Genomic DNA, 22,298 nt, shown 5'->3' with positions numbered 1-22,298 from the left:
CTCCTAATCACATAAGAAAATTAAATAATTAAATCTTTAAATTACACATTTACTTAGTTATCTCTTTCACTCTCTTGTAGTGGGAAAAGTCCAATTTATCCCTGCATGGTTTCCTAAATACAAGGTTGACCAAACCCTAAGTCAACATAAGTTAAACTCGAGTCAACAGTCCTTGTTGACCCTACTCGTCGAGTGCACTTATGGGACTCGTCGAGTGCACTTATGGGACTCGACGAGTCTGATTACCATCCACAGAATCACTCAAAAGTCTAAATCAACTCGCCGAGTTAACCCGTCAACTCATCGAGTTGCTGCACAGTCAAAATCATCGGCACAACCCCATCCCACTCATCGAGTTGGCTCCTTGACTCGGTTAGTCCATTCATACCCATATCTCATTCAGTCGTGTTCAAGGCAGAGAACCTCCCCAAACTCTGGATCTATACTCCTAACGCTCATCAACCACGTAAAGTCACAAGCTTTACGTGCATGCATGGCATTTTGAGCTTAAAATGCCAAAACACAGCCCAAAAGGGTTTTTCACTCAATATCTCTATTACAGTAGAATAAAGCATGGAATTTGGACTCTAGGGACCTTACATGGTCCATATCTGAAGTTCAACCCTCTTACTGAACATAAAACACTCAAGGTACTCATATTTGGGTGGAAAACCCTAGACTCACAAAACCATGAGATATATACGAAATAATGAGAAAGGTGTAAGCTTTATACCTTTCCCAGAAGGTTTGAAGTGAAACAACCATAAATCTAATCGCACTCTCTTGTTCCTTGGCTTGGAAATCTTCTCTTCTCTTCACAAGATGCACCAAATACTCACAATTAGCAAAGCACTCTCTCTCTCTCTCTCTCTCTCTCTCTCTCTCTCTCTAAGCTCAAAGGTTGATTAGGGTTTGCTCTCAAGGAAGGGTAGCCGGTAATGAGGCTATAAGTGCCTTTAAATAGGCCCTAAACCCTGGGATTTAGGGTTTCTCATCCTAGTGCCTACTCGGAGAGTCAGATCCTTGGACTCGTTGAGTAGGTCATTAAACCCTCGTGACACTTCACGACTTTACTCGACGAGTTGGGGCACCGACTCGTCGAGTAGCTCAAGAAATAAATAAATAAATAAATAATATACCTGGATGTCCGGATGTTACACTTACGGTTTTTAGGTGCCTCTTCATTGAGGGTGAAGTTGTCGGCATGGTAGCATCTCATCGCACACACATGATTTTGCATTTGAGATTTTTGGGATTGTACTCTAGCAATATTACTAACTGAAAATATGGTTTTAAAGACATGTAACTATGGTTTATGATTTAGTGTAATATCAGTAACGTTTCCTCAAACAAGTTTTATATGCAATATAATTAAAACAAAAAAAAATTGGTCACGATTTTTGGGATGTTACAAGTTCAAGGCTACTGATATTAGATCCGGGGGTCGGAAGGGCCACACTTTTGGAAAGTGTAGCAAGGTTCATGAAGGTCCTTGTCGATCATCTTCTAGGTGCCATAATTATGGAAGGCAGGGCCACATAGCGAGGGATTGCTATCAGCAGTCCCTAAACCATGGAGCATTCTGTATATGGGTTGAGGGTCGGGTAAAGAATGCCAGACTCATACTGAGGGTTCATGAGCATTCCAGATACGAGTTGAGGATCGGGCGGTATGCCAGATTCATACTAAGGGCTAGATGGTATTTTAGTCTATTTACTGATCTGGCCGGGGAGTGAGCAAGACATAAGTTGTGGGCCCGAGGGCTTGCAAGACTTATGTTGTGGGCTCAAGGTTAATCCAATGTTTTAGTTGTGGACCCATTACATGTTATTGTTATATATATGATTTGGTTATGTATTAGTCTTTGGGGGATCTCACTAAGGGTTGGCTTATAGTTTTAGGTTAGGTTTCAGGTACTTCAAATGGCCGCGGGAATGTGAAGGTGTGACCATACACATCCCCTTATTTTGTGACTTATGATTTTGGGAGGCTCTGATGTTTGAAAATGTTTGAAAAATAAGTTTGTGAACAATTTATGAATTTGGGTTGTTTTTTAAAAGTTTAAATTTATCATGACTTTTATGGGTGTTACAGGGGCATACCCAACTCGCATGTTGAGCGTATTGGCCTTGGAATGAACATGCTAAGCGTAAGTCTGAGTACACCAAGCATACTCAGCAGTTTGACTTTCACAGATTTGGGCTAGATTTTGGACTTTTGGGTTTGGGCCTTGTTGGGTCATTGGACTTCTATCTTTGGGTTGTTGTTAGACTATGTGCTTTCTTGGAGTTACGCCTAGGATGGGTTTTGGGCCCAATTAGGAAGTTGGGCAATATTAGACTTTTGATACTATTGGATTGGCCTCAAATTTTGGGCCAAGTGAGGAAAGGGTAAAATGGGCTTTTACCCCAAGGGTTGGACTTCAAACTAGGATTCTAGTTTTGGATTATGGACCAATTATTAATTGGATATTATTTTATTGAGGTAGTGTAGGGACTTTTTTGGATCAACAGTCTGACATTTTATTAAGATTCAACATCTTGAGGTGAGTTTCCTCACCGTGTTTGGCGGGTCGAAGGCACCAATGCCAGCCCATGGTTTATTATGATTAGGATGCTAGTTGTATGCGTGACTCTGCATGTATGTTTTCTGATATGTATACCGGGCAGGGCATGATGTCGGGCGGGTCCTGATGATTATATTATATGATATTTATCTTTGTGATTCTTTCATGTGTTTATATGTTTTTATGTATACCGGGCGGGGCCTGATGACTGACAAATTTATTCTGAACGAGGCTTGATGCCGGGCGGGGCCCATTATATGTTTGATATGTATGATATGTGGCATTTTGGGAAACTCACTAAGCTTTGTGCTTACAGTTTTCAGTTTATGTTTTAGGTACTTCTGATTCGAAGGGGAAGAACCTGGGATGATTGCATTGCACACACAACATCGTTCCGCATTGTACATGACTCTAATGTATTTGGATGTTATTGACATACTATGATTTCACTATGGTTTTATGATATTGTTTTTTATAATTGTTTTATTTATATAAAAATCGAAATTTTTGGGGCATTACAAATGATAAGATCAAAACAAATAAACATAAAAGAGCAAATAAGATAGATGAATTTCATTAAAGAGTCAAGAATAGTTCAATACAATGACGAGAGAACTAAAGTCCAAAATATATTCTCTATATCTAACTAACTCTCCTATATATATATATTGCATGAGCGAAGAATCAGTTAGGCTCTGACCAATGAGGTTAGGATACCTAAGTCAATAACTTAAACTGCGAACCTAAGTAATAAAAAAATATACGAAACACAAACAAGCATATCACATACAAATTAGTAAAGACATATACATAATAGACTTGCAAAACCTTTCGCATATGACTTGAAACAGTCTAATACAATCTGTGACACCTAACAGTTACTCACCCAATTAGTCAATGAAGACTAACTATGATCCTGACCTCAAGTTCTTTACCGCTTCCCAATCCAACACTTGTCCATACCTATTTGGACAATATATCAAGTTCATTAGAATTTGTCTAAACTTACTATGTATCATCCACAACGATCAATTACCTGATCATTAGCTAAACTCGATAACTATTTAGTACCAAGTTAATCAAGTTTTCAATTTAAATCACCTAACAACTTAACCCCATAAGTCGTTAGTCCAGCTACAATTTCTCGATAACTTAGGGTATATAACCTTTACCGTTAAATTTAAACACTTAACTGTTTACTAGGTTCGTAATAGCACCATATCACAAAATCCTTTAACATATACTCAGGTATAAAAACCCTCTACAAAATATTACATAAACATATTTACATTAAACAAGATAAAATATACCTCTGCTAATCCCTTAATTCAATCCTCATATCCAATACGCTAGTATGATTCGACAGTAAAAATTCTCTGAGAACACCTCCCAAGTGCTCCCCCCGACCGCGTGTGCCAAATCCCTCGAACGACACAAAACACAACTATTTATAGCTGTGCACCACCATGTCACAATGGTTAATCGTCCACACCATGGTAATGAGACGGTTGTCGACTTGCCACGTGTTCCCATCCTACCACGTGTCTTGGTGACTCACTTCACTCGGCGCCGTGGTGAGTATATCACATGTCTTGGTGGTTGAGAATTGACCGTTTGAACTTCACTTTCTTTGAATTTCTCGAAATAGCAACACATTTTCACCCTAACTTCAAACGATCATAACTTTCTCAGACGAAGTCCGTTTTCAATGATCTTTATATCCATGGAATCGTCTCAGAGTAAACTATCACTTTCTTCCACTAATTTCTTTCTATTCTTAAACAATACTACCTATTATGAAAAAAAAAATATTACTGCAAGCCTTCAACTTAGTGAGTAATCACAATACTTAATCACTATACAAAAGTGTTGGGTTTAAAACCCTAATTGAGATTTGATGAACAAGATGCGGAAAATAAGAACAAACACAAATATGAAGATTATGTCGAATGATCACTCGATTTATTGAATTGTGAGGAACAAATTACACTTAAGAAATAAGAATCTAACTCTACAAGAAACCTCACAATGTGGCGGCTACATTTTGCCTAACTCTTAACCCTAATTGTGAATAATACATGACTATTTATATGGAAAAGACAAGTCTTGGGCTTTTAACCTACACTTCATCAAAGGGGCCCGTTGCCATCATCCATGGAGTGCTTTGAAACCCTACAATCTCCCCCTCAAAGTATGGAATGGATGACAATGCTTTAACTTCCAAAACAAGCATCTAGCAAATAAAAAGATCTTGCAACGAGGAATAGATGAAGCAATCCACGAATCTTGATTCTTCAATAGTCTTCAAACACGGGCTCTAGGATATGTAAATCAAGCACTGAAGTAATGTCTTTAAACTTCATTTTCGAATGTAATCCTAAAGAATCTTCATGAAAACCAAACCCGCCATAAAAACCCATTTCAGAACAAAGAAACCGAATCACTACTTGTCTTTGAAGAGCTCCCCCTCAAAGTCACAATGATCTTTAAATAAGCTAATGATATAATCCATGAAAAATATCATGTAACAACCCAAACTTTAAGATTCGTAACGCCACTTGATCGAGAAAATACAAGAAGTCGGAGATATAACAAATCCTTAGCAGAGCTCGATAAAGAACTTCCGCTGTAAAGGATACTGCTCTGTAAAAGCTTTAGCAGAGCTCGATGAAGAACTTCCACTGTAAAAGCTACCTTCATAATTCTACCACAATCTTTATAAAAAATCTTCAACTATGAAAAGTCACAAATTCAATTTCGAATGGCCATACCAAATTCTCCCCCGGTTTATAATAAAAAACGTGATTATAAAGCCTTCAAATGGTCATGAGAATGATCTTGAATGGATAAAAAATTAATGTGCTCCCCCGCGACAAAATGATATAAACGATGAAGTATAAAATCCGAAAAAGTCGTGAAAATTTGACGTTATCACAAAAAACGACTTTCCGAACCGCCAAGACTTGATGAAATCCAAAATTTTCTGTTCACGAAAAAATATGTGCTTTAAAAAATCTAAAACTGTTCACCAGCCCTTAAATTTGCAAAGATTTCTAAATATAGGGCAGAAACTGTCACTTGCTGAAAGACAGGGGCTGGAATGGTAATTCAACATCAATATACCCCTTAATTAGAAACATAATCTGGAAATGGAACATTACAGCCAAGTCACGAAAAATTCAGGGATCAGAACGGTCAAATCTTTGAATTTTAGGGGACCAGAAGTGAAACATAAGCTTTCTTCCCCACTCTATCTGTGATTAAAAGAAGAACTAGAACGAATCCAATCATAGATGAAAACCAAAGTACTAATTCCAATCAATTCCATCGTTTCCAATCATAAAGACGTGAATCTGAGTCACTTTCGTTTCCAACACAAGCAACCAAACCGAGGTTCGTTCCACGTTCATTGAACCGAAACCATGTTCGGTCCGAGCACAGGTTCGCTTCGGTTCATCCCCCTTTCGTTCCATTACTTTTGTTCCAAGCGCTTTCGTTCCAAGAGCTACCAAACCGAACTCAATTTTGTTCCAGGTACATTCCAAATCCATTGATACAAAAGCGAAATCAAGCATGACCATGCGAACAAAGAGCGAAACATTAGCCAACCGAATTCACAGATTTGCTTTCCCCTCTTTCTTTCCAAAGCTAACAAATGAACCCAAACATTCCAAACTCCGAATCAATTGGCTCCGAGTGTTCTTGAAAAGGAATGCAAAGCACAGACAAACAAGATCCAATCGTTCACAGGTGAGATGTTCGAAGTATCTCAAATTTTGACTTTTAGAGTTTGACTATACAAAACAATGCAAGTTGACTGCGAGACCTGAGTTCCGATTCCGAGTACCAGTCATTACAATACGAATCCTCAAACATATATTCTGATTGTGAACCCAATTTATTCTGATTGTTCTAAGCCATTATACAGCGAACCAAGAGTATGCGAAGCACCAAATAACGAGACTATTCAATTGAAACTCCGAGAGGCCAATTTAAGCCTCAACTTCGATCGTTGTTTAATTGAACAAATCTGATAGCTTTTCGATTACATTCATAGATGAGAGCATCACCCTAAAATTCCAATTTTGACTTTCCAGTTTGACCAATGTTCATCTGTTCGTTAACAGTTCATCAAATGACATCGAATATTTGCGTTCAACAAACATACAATCGCTACTTCCAAAAATCGATCGCAACAATTTCATCGAAATTTCAAGTTCAATACGAATCATTCAAATCGACTTTATGAATAAGAAAGAGAAAATTGATGAGAAGTATGATCTTGGATTAAAACAAACTCAAATCGATTCATCAAGATTGATGAATACATATCAATATCCATAGCCGATAGTGATATAAGCAGCGATTCTGAATCTTGATAGGCTTTGAGAGAACGAGCAATTGGATGAACTAAGTAATCGATATGCAAAGCAAAAGACGCACACAGGAACTCGAATATAATATTAGGGCTAAAAGAAAAACTGGATCATCAAAATAAACGCATCATGAACAGTGACAACTAAATAATTGGGCCAGATCGAAAGAAGATTCAAACGGATCCAATTGGCTTAAAACAAAGAGATAAAATCAATTGATTTGGGATTAAGCAAATGATCTGATTCAATATGAACAGAAAAACAAACCAGATTAAATAAAATACCAGATGAACTGAAGAAGAACATCATAAATCTCCATGAACAGTAACTTGAACAAAAATCTTGATTCCATACCGCCAAAACACCAAAATCTTCAATAACTTGTGCAGAAAATCATCAAACCAAGAACTGATACTTAAAAAATCAATAGATCTTCAAAGACCCGCTCTGATACCACTTGTTGGATTTAAAACCCTAATTGAGATTTGATGAACAAGATGCGGAAAATAAGAACAAACACAAATATGAAGATTATGTCAAATGATCACTCGATTTATTGAATTGTGAGGAACAAATTACACTTAAGAAATAAGAATCTAACTCTACAAGAAACCTCACAACGTGGCGGCTACATTTTGCCTAACTCTTAACCCTAATTGTGAATAATACATGACTATTTATAGGAAAAAGACAAGCCTTGGGCTTTTAACCTACACTTCATCAAAGGGGCCCATTGCCATCATCCATGGAGTGCTTTGAAACCCTACAAAAAGATATGCATTCTGTCACACCCCCAAACCAGAACGGCGGAATCGTTCGACAGCGGATGACTTCATGTAGTATCGAAACAATTGAATCCATAGTAAAGAAATCAATACAACCATCACATATATAAATTAAAAGTTTACATTGTTGAAAGGTACTTGCTTCAAAAGAAATTACAATATGATGTTTAAAATGAAATTAAACTAACGCCGCAGCGTCCCTTCTTCAAAAGCTACAGTTTACCTATATTACTGAATCCCTGAGAAATACAAGTGGTTTTGAAAGAGTATATCAACATTTAAGTTGGTGAGTTCATAAGTATTTAGTGACAATATTTATATGAAGTAGAATGAAAATGGTTTGTACATGTTAAATGTTCCTAGAAAATCCTATATTTTCTACTATAGTATATGGTAGTTTGATTTTTCCAAAACTGTAATGCAATAGTGCTTTTTCATACCTAAAATAGTAGTTTTATGTGTAAATCGTTAAGGCATTTGAAAAACCCCGTAAATCAATGTATTTTTCAATACTCCATGTGAATCTTATTATAACCATGCTATTTGATCAGGATGCCTATATCAACGTTCTTCAGGTGTTAGAAAGTTATGACGTTTGTCACCCCGGGCCTACCGGCCTAGCTGTAGCTAATAGCTTAGGTGTGGGATTGTCAATCCCGTATAGATCTATACAAAAGTATCATGCTCCCCCTATAAGGTATTATGGTATATAATACAGGACTTAAAATGCATACCCAAAAGTACGTGAAATGTCTCACAAAATTTAGTATAAAACATATTTACGTATGAAAATGTCCATTTGTTCTTGTATATGAAAATATCTCTTTGTTATAGTGTTCCTAGTATGTAAATGTTCATGATTTGCTCACAAACTATACCTATAATAGTTTTTCAAAGTTTGTTTCATTCATATAGTAAACCCTAGTGTAATGCTCACTCGTTATGTAAAGTATAACACGTAAAGTGACCTAACTGATCACATATACTTAATGTGTAAATGAAGTGTTTGATTCGTATATATATATATATATATATATATATATATATATATATATATATATATATATATATATATATGCACATTTTATTTCCACAATACAAGGTGTTATTGAAAATATATATTTCATACGAAATTACTCATGTAGTAGTTTGTGAATCACATATGATTACTTAGATAAACAATTTATATATTGAAACTTTAGGTCACATGATAATAACCGCGTGTTTACTTGCATTTCCCCCCCCCCCCCCCTTAATATTGTACAAAAGAATTTATCAAACATTTAAAAGCGTAGTTTATAGGGGTATGAACTCACTTGATAGATCGAAGAAGGCAAGACGAAAACCGAGAAGAACTTTGACTTGAGAAAGCAGATTTTTCTCGGGATTCTCGGGAATCTTGGGAGTGCAAACTACTTTCGGGGCTTGAGTATGGAAACCGGGGCTTCGAGATATCACGTGCACGAAAAGCGAGGTAAAAATGCAAGAAGGAGGAGAGAAAATGAGCAATTTCCCCGGAACCCTCGCATCCCTTTTATACGGGCTGGGAACCGCCTCGGTACACTGGGCGTACGCGTGCGTCATGCGTGACCGCATCCTCGACTTCCTCGGAGCTCGGATGGGACTGGGCATAGCGTTGTAGAGGGGCGACGTGGACGTTCCGAGGCCTAGTCCTCGAGTACGTTGGGCGTACGCAGTTACGCTGGGCGTAACTCGGATTGGCCCGGTGACTCCCCCTTCGGATAATACCGAAATTTTATTTAAATTTATATTTTAATTATTTAGTAAACTTCAAAAATTCATATCTTCTTCATACGAACTCCGTTTTCGACGTTCTTTATGTCCACGTGTAGGTGAGACTACGCTCTACAACTTGGTTCTCTGAACTAATCAACTCCTTTCGCGGATTTATACTAATTCAACTCGATTCTTTATGACATTAATATTTGAACGATAATTATCTTCTTAGTCATTACCGAAACGAAGGTAACGACACATATGAATAAAACGAAATCATTTACTAGCTTCTTGGTAACCTCGTGACTTTTCCTGATCCAAGTGTGAGTCCTATGCTTCCAGTAGTATAGGCCTCTACTACTATTCACACCTACTCATACTCGTCCCAAGTATTGTCTTGCAGTTCCCAAGTCACCATTCAAAAGTTTTCACAAAGCAACTTATCACACATGAACGTGTTCAAATAAATACGTACAACAGTTTCTCCTAGACTCAACTAGGGTTTTCACGTTTCTATCAAACATATATTGGATTACCTATACTCGCTTTTTAGGATTCTTCTCATGCATATGCTCGAATATATCCTAATACTTTTCCATAGGTCGATAGAAATTTTACTTCCATTTCTTCATATTAATTCTTTCTTGAGTAGTGTCTACTCTACAAGACACACTATTCCAAAATTTACTTTAGCAGCATGGAGATAAACGGTCTTCTACTACATGCATCATTTTCTAACTCATGTAATCCATCATGCACTTTTGTTCATTTCATTATTCTTCCTTGACATTGTTATTCTTGTATCTGAGTAAGTCTAAGTCTATTTCATATGAGTCTATCCTAAGAAGTCTGCATCTTAGCTGCATCTCAGCAAGCTTTACTAGCTTCAACTTGGTTCTCTGTCATTCCTGACTACAACATCTCTTCATACGATACTATGGGTGTATTTCTTCTTCAATTAAGCATTTTACCTTACTTAAACAAGTAAGTTTCTTAACCATTTACCACTAAATGACTCAATTCACCATCCCAATCTTGTATGTTAAAGTCGGCTTAACACACAATGGAACTTTATATCACAAAGTATCGGCCTACTGAGTCTGAAAACTTCATTCGCCTTTCTTTTGATCTTCATTTAATTCTTCTAAATCTTGCACAATATTCATTGTGATACTGCCGAAGTACTGATCACCATCTTTGGTTCTTTTGACTCTATTAGACAATCACTTCTTCAATCTGAACAGCAGTAGAACAACTTCGTGGATTTGTACCAACACATTTATCTTGTCCAAACGTGTTTCAAACGCACATCTTTCTTCCAAAGTTGTTATTATATATCAAACATACTTTACATGTATATTACCGCTCTATTGGTAATTATACACTTATTACGATAACAATTCATATTTATTATTTTAGGATATCTCGCGATTGTTTATTTATAAACTTATTAATGTCAACTATCATAAGTCTCTTTATCACTCCGAAAAAATTCTATAATGAAAATTCTTAAAATTTTCTAAACCATGGTCGCCAACAGACCTTAAGCTTTCTCACATAATAGAATATAAGGCATATCTCTTCTCTATATTCATTTATCATTTAGCACATAATAGAATATAAGGCATATCTCTTCTCTATATTCATTTATCATTTAGCACATAATAGAATATAAGGCATATCTCCTCTTAATATTCTAGTGCTTTCCTTCATTAGGTATTCAACCTAAAATATATCGTATCATCTTTACTTAATAATTCTTGTTTAAGTTTAGAAATTCTTAAAATTTCTGGTTCACTTAAACTAATTTTCTTAAAATTCTGAAGTAACTTAATATCTTAGAATACTAGGGTTTATCATTACCCAATCCCCCACTTAAATATTTCCTATGGTTTGTCTCCATATACTTATTACAAATCAGCTCATATAGTGAGCTTCCAACACTTTAAGTCTAAATACCAATCCGTGATATTTAGTTCACTTAAACCATTGCTCTGATACCATAATTGAAAGACCCCAACTTTCGTATTTATGAAAGACCCAAACTTTCATACTATTTCAAAAGATTTCTTAACTTACTTCCTCAAAACATGCTACATGCATATTTATAAAACAATATTTTATATTGATAAAGTGATTACAAAGGATTGGATACAAACCGACTAAGTTTTATTACAATTTCATGTCTACCCAGGAATCTACTATTCATATACATACATGAACATTAAAAATACAGAGAAATACTATTAACTATTCTAAATCTTTCAGCAGTATAAAGCTATATTGGAATACTCATCACCTGCAATTGTTAAATATTGAGAGGAATAAGCGATAATGCTTAGTGAATTCAATAAATAGATACAATATAATCTTATGCCTTATATATACTTCAATGTGGCAAAAGCAAAGAGGAATAACAAGACATATGTGAAATCATGTGACAAGCGTTCATATCAATCAAAGACTTTATTCAAAGATATACTTTTCAGTGAGACATAACGATTTCAATACTTGATATGCATCCATAAAGCTTTGGCCCAAATGGCACAGAAGGCATGTAAATTTTTTATTAACATTTTGGTAGATTTCAGGCTTATAGCCCTGTCTAACCATTTGCCAATACCATAGAATAGAGTTCATTCTCTTACGGAGTCATGCTCTACATGGTCAGATGCTACATATCATTCTTATCAAACCTTATGCCAATGCCATAGAATAGAAGTCATTCTCTTACGGAGACATGCTCTACATGGCCAGAGGCTAAGTACCAGTACGAATGTGAATCTAAGTCCTTTCACTGATCACATGGTCAAAGGTATTATATTTGCTATAAACATAGCGAATAAAATAACACGGAAGAATAACTCAGAATAATAACATTGAGAAGCACATAGCACATATAACACATAACATACAATTGTTCCTATATATTGAACTCACCTTAAGTTAACCGGGGGTTAAAATAGTAATTTGGACAGCATTTCGGCTTTAAATATGACTTTCTATGTTGAAAACTGGGAGCTTAATTGAAAACCGGGCTCTACGAAGGTAGGGCTTCAAAACCAAAAAGATAAAATTTTCGGGCTTCTCGGGGGTCGCGGGGCGTGTTTCGGGTGCTAAAATTGATACCGGATCTTCGGGAAAAGTCAAAATAGTGAAAATATGGAAAGAGGGGTTAAATTTGTCAATTTTCAAATTCTAGCCGGGAGGGTTCACACCCTCCTATTTATAGGCCGAGGTTCAGAGTCGGCTGGGAAGGAAGCAAGCAGCGAAGCAGCTCAGTGGCGTCAGGAGCGAGGGGCAGGTGGCGCGAGGGGCGAAGGCCACGAGGCCGCTGCGAGGCTCGGACGTGGCGTCTGCGAAACAGAGCACTTGGCTCACATGCGAGATAGGTGCGGTGGTGGCGAAGCGAGGCTCGAACACGTATAGAGGCAGATGGCGCTGCGAGGCGAGGCCACATCTCCGGTGACGCACCTGCTTCATGCGAGGTGACGTGGCTGCTTCGTGGCAGTTACTGTTCATGCGAAAATCTTCAGATTTTGAGCCCCGAACTTCTAAAATCCATAACTTTCGCATACGAGCTCCGTTTTTGACGTTCTTTATATGCACGCGTAGCTAAAATTGCGCTCTACAACTTTCATTTAGACTTCGTCGGCTAATTTTGACTTTATTATTAATATTATTATTTTTAACAGACCAGGACAGGAAAATCTGTTAAAAATTCATAACTTCTTTATCCGACATCCGTTTTCGTCAGACTTTTTACCGTTGTACTACAAATGACGAGACCTTCGATTCTTGTTTAGGATGTATCGGTAAAATATCGATCGATCTAAAATTCGAGTTTTTAGTTGTCTACTGCTAAGTTGAAACTTCGAAAAATCATAACTTCCTCATAAGAAGTCAGATTTTTGCGTTCTTTTTATCAAATTTCTCGGTTTAACGAATACTACAACTTTAATTTAGATTAATAAGGCTAAATAGTAGTTTATCAAAAACTCACTTTTTACGTCATTCGGCGCCGTGCTGGTTTTGTCACGGATCTTCGGTTGGTCATAACTTCTTCGCTATAACTCGGATTTCGACGAGGTTTTCGCCTACAAGTTTCCAACGAGATGATTTACAACATCAAATAATAAAATTTTACTTATTTTAAATTTTATATTTTTGCTAAATTTCACTATTTGGCTATTAATTGGAATCTCATAAGACTTCCAATATTTTATGAGTGATTCTAAACATAGTTTTACTTCATTTCTAGTAAGAACTAGCTGTTAGAACTCAACACTCAATTTTATTCACTTTTAATAATAACAATACACAATTTCAGAACGTGTATGTTACACTTTGTTTCGAGTTTTTAGCTGTCTACCGCTATACCGAACTTGGAAAAGTCATAACTTCCTCATATAAAGTCAGATTTGGACGTTCTTTTTATGTACGCTCACGGTTTAATGATATCTAACATAGTAGGTAACCAAATAGAGACTTTTGTACATTTTATTTTTAAAGTTAATTTCATTATTTTCAAAAGTGGTTACCATACTTGGCTTTTTAAGTCATTACATATAATCAAAATATCGGGTTGTCACATCATCCCCCCGTTAGAGGGAATTTCATCCTGAAATTTAATGTAAGCAAAACACTTGTGGATTAGGGAAAACGATGTGGGTACTTGTGTTTCATCTGATCTTCGCGTTCCAAGGTGTATTCAGGTGGTCGCTTTGCATTCCAGCGGACCTTTACGATGCGTATGCGACTTTGTTTTGTTCTTTTAATTTCCCTATCCATGATTTCAATTGGTTCTTCTATAAAGTGGAGACTCTCGTTGATTTCGATTTCTTCTAGAGGGACGACGAGGGTCTCATCAGACAAACATTTCTTCAAGTTTGACACATGTAAGGTAGGGTGTATGTTATTGAGTTCCTGCGGTAGACGAAGTTTGTAGGCTATCGGGTCGATCCTTGCAAGGATCTCGAATGGTCCGATATACCTTGGGTTTAGTTTCCCACGTTTTCTGAAACGTATTAACCCCTTCTAGGGTAAGACCTTTAATAGCACTCGATCCCCTACCTGAAATTCCAAGGGTTTCCGTCTTTTGTCTGCATAACTCTTTTGTATGTCTCTTGAAGCCTTTAGTCGTTCCCGAATTTGTACAATCTTCTCGGTTGTCTCTTTTATGATTTCCGCGCTAGTGAGAGTGTTGTCGGGTACTTGTCCCTTGGCTAGTTGTGTGTCATCTACTTCAGTCCAGCACAGTGGTGATCTGCACTTCCGGCCGTAGAGGGCTTCAAATGGAGCAACTTTAATGCTAGAGAGATAGATATTGTTGTATGAAAATTCGACTAGTGGTAAATGGGTATTCCACGCTTTACCAAAATCGATTACATAAGCTCTTAGCATATCTTCCAAGGTTTGTATGGTCCTCTCATTTTAACCGTCGGTTTGTGGATGGTAAGCAGTACTCATGTCGAGCCTCGTCCCTAGAGATTTTTATAACGATTGCTAGAACCGCGAGGTGAACCTACTATCTCTGTCAGAGATAATGGATATTGGTACACCATGTAGTCGCACAATCTCTCGGATGTAGGTTTGAGCTAGCTTCTCCATCTCGTCGGTTTCTTTATTGGCAGGAAGTGTGCAGATTTTCTTAATCTATCAACGATTACCCAGATGGTGTCTAGCCCACCTGCTGTCTTGGGTAATTTGGTTATGAAGTCCATCGTTATCCGTTCCCACTTCCACTCGGGTATTTCGGGTTGTTCCAGCAATCCCGATGGCTTTTGGTACTCTACCTTGACCTTAGCGCAAGTCAGACACTTGCTCACATAGGTAGCGATCTCCGCTTTCATGTTTGGCCACTAATAGAGTTTCTTGAGGTCCAGATACATCGTGTCCGAACCTAGATGCATGGAGTATCGAGTCTTATGAGGCTCGTTCATGACTACGTCTCTGAATCCACCAAACTTCGGTGTCCAAATCTGATCCATGAAGTAATGGACTCCGACACCCTTGACTTCAAGATTCTTGTCCATCCCACTTAGGGCTTCACCTGCTACATTCTCTGTTTTCAAGGATTCCTTCTAAGCTTCCTTGATTTGTGTGGACAGATGTGAATGGATCGTCATGGTTAAGGATATCACTGAGCGACCTGAGTATTCTTTCCGACTAAGGGCATCAGCTACTACATTCGCTTTTCCTGGATGATAGCGAATATCACATTCTTAGTCATTCAGTAGTTCAACCCATCGTCTCTGCCTCATGTTGAGTTCTTTTTGGTTAACGATGTGTAGAAGGCTCTTGTGATCGGTGAAGATCGTGCATTTCTTGCCATAAAGATAGTGTCTCCATATTTATAGCGTGAAAATGACTGCTCCTAGTTCAAGATCGTAGGTAGTGTAGTTGACTTCATGCATCTTGATTTTTCTTGAGGTGTAAGTGATGACCTTACCTCGTTGCATTAGTACGCATCCAAGATGTGACAACCCAAAGTTATTCCGTTACATTACCCTGTTTCCGTTAACGGAATATTCCATGTTATAAAAGTTCCGTTAATTTAAGGTCGTAAAATTAATAAATGTTTCATTTATTTATATTCTATGTCATTATTCGTCGTAATAAAATAAATAAAAACACTTAAATTACATTTCCATATTAATTTGGAAAAAGTTAATTTTATTACGACCACTAAATCGGGTGTGACCAAAAGCCCCGTTTAACGGCAGTATTGGGTAGATTTTCACTGAGCTTCAACTCCAACCCATATATAAGGGGGAACGGACTTCATTCCACCCTTTTCACCCTCTCTCTATACTCTCTCACATAAAAGTCCGATTTCGTCTCAAATCCGCGAATTTCCGCCTCCAATACGTAAGTCCCTTTACCCTAACTTGTTCTAGACATCATTGAATTGTGTTTTAACCCAAAAATCACTCATGAAAGTTGGAAAAAGGGAGTTTACGGCCTAAGAACCTCCTTAGGCCGTAAACACCTAAAATGGTGCCAAATGTCCCGATTTTCCTTCTTTCGAGCTTAGATGCTAGTTGTGGAATATACCTAGGAGTGTTTAAACCTCAAAACAATAATTTTTAGGGTGTAAAAGAGGGTTTACGGCCCAAGCACATGCTTAGGCTGTAAACACCCTCTAAACATGCAAAAATGCCCCAAAAACACTTCCAAAACATGTTTAGGATTGAGATATGACTTAGGGAAATTCCATTTCGATTTTGGAACAATTAAACACAAACATTTGAAGGGTGAAATAGAGTTCATGGCCCAAGCATGTGCTTAGGCCGTAAACTCCCCTAAACCATGAAAAATGGGAGTTTAAGTCCCCTAAATGGCCCTATACCTTCACTACAAATTGTTGGGATTGAGACAAGGACCTTAAAATCAAAGATTGGAGGGTGCACAAGAGTTCACAACCTAAGCCATGGAGCTTATGGCCGTAAACTCCCAAGGAGTGGCCTTTGGGTCGTAAACTCCAAGGGAGTAAGCTCTTGGATCCTCAGTCACCTCTTTAGCCTTGTATAAATCCCTAGAACCACTTCTAAAACCTTATGAGACTTGAAAGCTATCAAAAACACTCCTCCCATGAGTTTACGGCCGTAAACTCATGGGGGATGTGGCCTCCCAACTATGAACTCACATAAAGTGAGTTTTAGGAGAGTAAACTCCATTCCTAAGCCATTCAGCCCTTAGATGTACCCGGGACACCCCTAATGTTGAATTAAAAATGTTTTCGCACTTAGGAAGTGTATACTTGTTTAATTAGTATTAAATGTACTAATTGTATATGAACATATGTTATCATATGTTAAATAGGTCACTAAGTGTGTCCAAGTCATTACTTGACACCGAGCACCCAACCGGCACCTTCATCGGATCCACTTACGTTAGGTGAGTTCATACCCCTGAATGAACCTTTTACATGTTTTTACATGTTTTATAGGGGGGAATACAAGTTAAACATGCCAGTTATCATATCAAGCACATGTGATTGATAACCCGCATGCACAAGGATTTACCACAATGCTAACTGTTTTACCGAGAATGACATTGTAAATGGTTTTCTAAAAACGTAGTTACTTGTTCAGCTTTTACTTATAATGTTTAATCCAAGTTTCATTTTAAACTTGTTTATGAAAGGTTTCCAAAGAATTTCTAAGGGTTTTCAAACTTATTTTACAAAGAATACCAAGTTGTGATTTCTTAAGTACAAAGGTTTTTCTAAAGTTTTCATTAAGGTTTTCTTCCATGTTTTATTACTCTTATTTGTTAGATAGTATTGCTTCGTTATACTTCTGCATAGTTATACACTCATACTTGTTAGACGATCCTTCACTTGTTAGACGCTCCTACTCACTCGTTACACGCTCATACTTGTTAGACGCTCCTTCACTTGTTCGACGCTCCTACTCACTCGTTCTACGCTCATACTTGTTAGACACTCCTTCACTCGTTACACGCTCTTACTCACTCGTTAAACACTCCTACTTTGTTAAGCACTTTGGTTAGTTAAATGTATGTCAGTGCTTGTATAGATGCATATAAATCTTGTTTGAAGGACTTAGGAAGGCTTGTTCGCCCTATTTCCTTTTCTTCGTTGAGATGTGGTCTGGTGGGATTGGATGTCCGTCCGAAGGTCGTTTGATCATTAGTTATATATTATGTATACAAGCATAGACATATAGGTTTACACTAGTCAGTCCAGTTGAGAGTATCTATCGCTTGTACAGTATTTTACACTAAATCTCACTATACGAGATACATCCTCAGTACACGGCCTACTCCGTTGTCGAGTTGGTAACCAGAGTCTCTTGTAGGGAGAGCGGACATTGTGTGTATAGATCTATACGGGCTTGACACCCCTGCACCCTGACTGCTAGCTACAATCCATGGCCTACCAAGCCAAGGGGTGACAAATGTCATAATTATACCGATGCTTGCAGGGCGTCAAGATTCTCTAGTGTCGATCAGTATGGTTATAAGTATCTTGGGGTTACCTTATAATTCATGGCATTAAGGTAACGGGTTTTATACACAGTATTTCACTGTATACACTGTGTTCACTGTATTGGACCATACTAACTGTATCTTTCATTTGATATTGTCTAGGGTCTGTCTCTAGTTTAGACCTTGCTAGCTGTATTTTTCATTTGATACTGTCTGGGGTCTGTATTCTCTGTTTTAGACCTTGCTAGCTGTATCTTTCATTTGATACAGTCTGGGGTCTGTATTCTCTGTTTTATACCTTACAAGTTGTATCTTTCATTTGATATTGTTTGGGATCTGTGTCTCCTTTTGTTAGACTGAGCCAGGCATACCGTTCACTCGATACCCTCCTGGAGTCTATGATTCTTTTGCCTTAGTCAGCAATCCTCACTGGTGAGGCATATGTTATTTTCCCTGATATTCTCCGACTTTCTTAAAAAGCAAATCCTGTATTTTGATAATGAAAGTGTTTAAGGAAAACTACTTTTTACCACATAACTCTGACCATTCTTGGTAGAAGACTGCTTTTTAATCAGAAAATATAGGATTTTCTGGAAAGGACTCTATTTCACTGTATACTTGAAAACTACTACTTATTAAAGTTTTTTTTGTATAAAATGACACTAAATACTTATGAACTCACTAGCATTTGTAAAAATGTTGATACTCACTTTTCAAATAACTTGTATTCTCAAGTCAGCATTAGACAGGTACATTCCAGGAGCTTCTGTTGAAGATGGTTTTGTGCCAAGCTGTATCTATACTAGTTTCTGGATTACTTTAATGATTCTATACAATGTAAACTATGTAAAACTATTATTACTAATGCAATGTTTGTTGTACTTTGATTACTATACTGCATATGTTGTGATACTTGACATGACGTCATCCACCCCAGAACATTTCCGCCGTTCCGGTTTTGGGGTGTGATAGATTGGTATCAGAGCATTGTTTATAGTGAGCTAAGTATATCAATTCATAAAAGATATACATCTTATAAATACATAGGGATAAAACACTCTGACCAAGGGTTATACTTTAAAATATAACCATATTATACCAAAGTATAAGAACATCCAGAATCTAAACACTCGAACACAAGTATCACAAGAAGAACATGAATAAAGTCTTTGGATGTTGAGCATTGCCGTCAAACCTGGGTAGTTATGTAATCGTAAGCTGGAATAATTGTAACCTAATCAACTACATTTATTCAAGATGCGATGAACCTGTGTTTGGGAGTGATAGTGATGTTGCAACAGGCCTGAAACTTACCAACTAGGAATGCTAGAGCCAAACGTAAAGTTTAAAATACTATAGGAGTATTTTGGAATACTAAAAGACTCACACTAATTCCAGAATCATAATGAGAAGATAAGAAACAAACAAGAATTAAAATACCATAGGGGTATTTTAGGATCCATAACTAACCTTGCGTGAAGAACTAAAACGATCCTTATTGATATACCTACAATTACAGAGAGTGTGTGGTTTCGCCCTATTTCCTTTTCCTCGTTGGGATGTGGATCTATAGTAGTATCACATATTTGAAGGCCTATCGGATCTAAGTTATATATGATTTGTATACTCTGTTTAATCGTAGCAGGACTCGATATGGATCACTCAGTGAAATGTTAATAATCTCTTAGGATTCTTTAGACATTTCCATTCTCGCACGAACCCTGTAGAAAACCCTACCCACTTCAGTACTCGGCAGAAGAGTTGATTCTGACCCCGAAGAAGTTCATTGAGAAGATTTCCAGCTCAGAAACAAATGAACTAGGTCGAGACTATTGAATTCACCAAGTGCCTATATCTTTTAGGGACATCGGTGAGAGATTCGCCTAAACTTCCGAGATTTCCAGTCATCCATCATGAAGTGATGACACCTAGAGTCGGATTCAGAACTAAGGCGGAGTAGAAATTCAATATTTCCATACAAGAAGAGAACCCTAGGTAACTACCCGAATGAAACCAACGTCGGTCCCAGTAAAGAATACGAGGTAGACAGAGGGAACCAGTACATGGAACCCGAGAAGTGTCTTTTTCCTCGTGTTAGTCATGCTAATACACCCACAAAATAATACAATTTAGTGAGTTAGTGGCTACACTACTCACGCTATGTGTTAGGTAAGTCGTCTTTTCCCGTTGCCAGTAATACGTTTAGAGCGGATCCCCACACCTCTGTTGAGGTTGTTTAGCCATAAGTCTTCATGAACCTTTCTTTCTGCGGTCTTCGTTCCGAACTGTTCTCAACACTTTCCAGGCTGGAGAGTGAAGCCTTTCCCAGTATAAAGGTAACTTAGTAGGAATGACTCGCATCATATGGCTTTTTCCCGATACTCCCACTCCTACCTTGTACACCAGGGCTACATCATAGGGATGTAGGTCGACATTCAGACAGCCAACATCCGAGGCACGGGAAAATTTATGCCTAATACAGTCAGGACAGATATGTCCAGGGTTAACCATCGTCTCTCATTATCTTGTGTCCCTTTCCGTGTAGGAAAACCATGCCTCCGAAGAAGTGTAACCAGTCCGCAAGCAAAAAAACCTACTCTCTTATTCGATGAAGCTACGTTCCAAGTTGCAGTCTTGGCAGCCGTAGCAGTTGTCATGGCTCACCTAAATGCTAACAACGCCAATGTTAGCAAGAGCCCTATCGGAAATTCCGATCCTAGTAATGGACAGCAGCAACAAACCTCTGTATACCCAGCCACCCAAGAACCTCACACAAATCCACTGAAGAGAAAGATCAAAATCGAGGAGGGAAGTACCTCGGCTCAAGGACCTTCCGAAGGGCAACGAGCTGAGGCAGTCAATACCCCTGCCAACCCTTCCATACAAAAACCTACAAGACCATACTTAGGAAGCCTTCCCCACTGCAGCAAGTGCAGCTACCATCATCATGGTATATGCTGGGAACTCTATTGTGCTAGGTGCCACATGTTGGGGCATACTGCTCGCGTCTGCAGAACCCCGGCTGAGTTCATTACATCAACCACCAATTTGGCGGCCAATCCAGTTTTCCGTCTATGTGGTGAGATTGGACACTTCAAGAAGGACTGCATAACTGAAGGAAAAGACAAGGACACAGGAGGAGTCTAACTATAATGCTTAGGGAGAAGCATCAAGGAAACCGGTAGATTTTGGTACCTCTCTCGATCTCAAATAACTAACCGAAAACATTAAAAGACTAATTCTAAGTGTAATTATTTCCCGTTAAAGCAAAAGTCGCAGCACTGTTATAAAATTTAAAATTTCATCAGGTAAAACTATAATAGCTAAACATATACGTTACGGCCATGTATAATTGAGATGGATAGACCTAGAGTGAGTGAAGGTCGTCTCATTTCTTGTTCCTCGTTTGGTTGTGGATTTAAGACGGAGTCGCTCAGTCAACAGTCCTCCCCACCTTAATTATACATGACTAGTATATGCTAGGCGATTATAGAAATGCCTCGTGAGAATCCATTCATGAAAAGGTACTCTACTCAGCAACACTTAGGACTCTCTATAGTTCCGCATCGACTCTATCAGTCCAAGTATCCACGACAGTGATACACAGTACGAAAATCGAGATGCCTAGAACTTGTGTGCCTGTTCAGCCCATGACTCTATCGACCCTCATTCGGTATCATGTCGAAGTATGCCAACTTCGACGCCGCTATCGATCATGGTTCAACTTCGTGCAACCATGTGTAAATCCTTAGTGTTGTGTAAAAAGAACCTTCTACATAGCCATTTTGGCAAATAAAGGTTCTTCCAAACCTAAACAAAATAAAAATAACGAAGACTAATATGATCTGTCAGTCGTCCTTCTTGTTTTAAGTCTTCCAA

This window comes from Lactuca saligna, chromosome 2, assembly GCF_052625555.1.
Source record: "Lactuca saligna cultivar CGN05327 chromosome 2, ASM5262555v1, whole genome shotgun sequence".
Classification (NCBI taxonomy): Eukaryota; Viridiplantae; Streptophyta; class Magnoliopsida; order Asterales; family Asteraceae; genus Lactuca; species Lactuca saligna.
Note: the sequence above shows the minus strand (reverse complement) of the source record.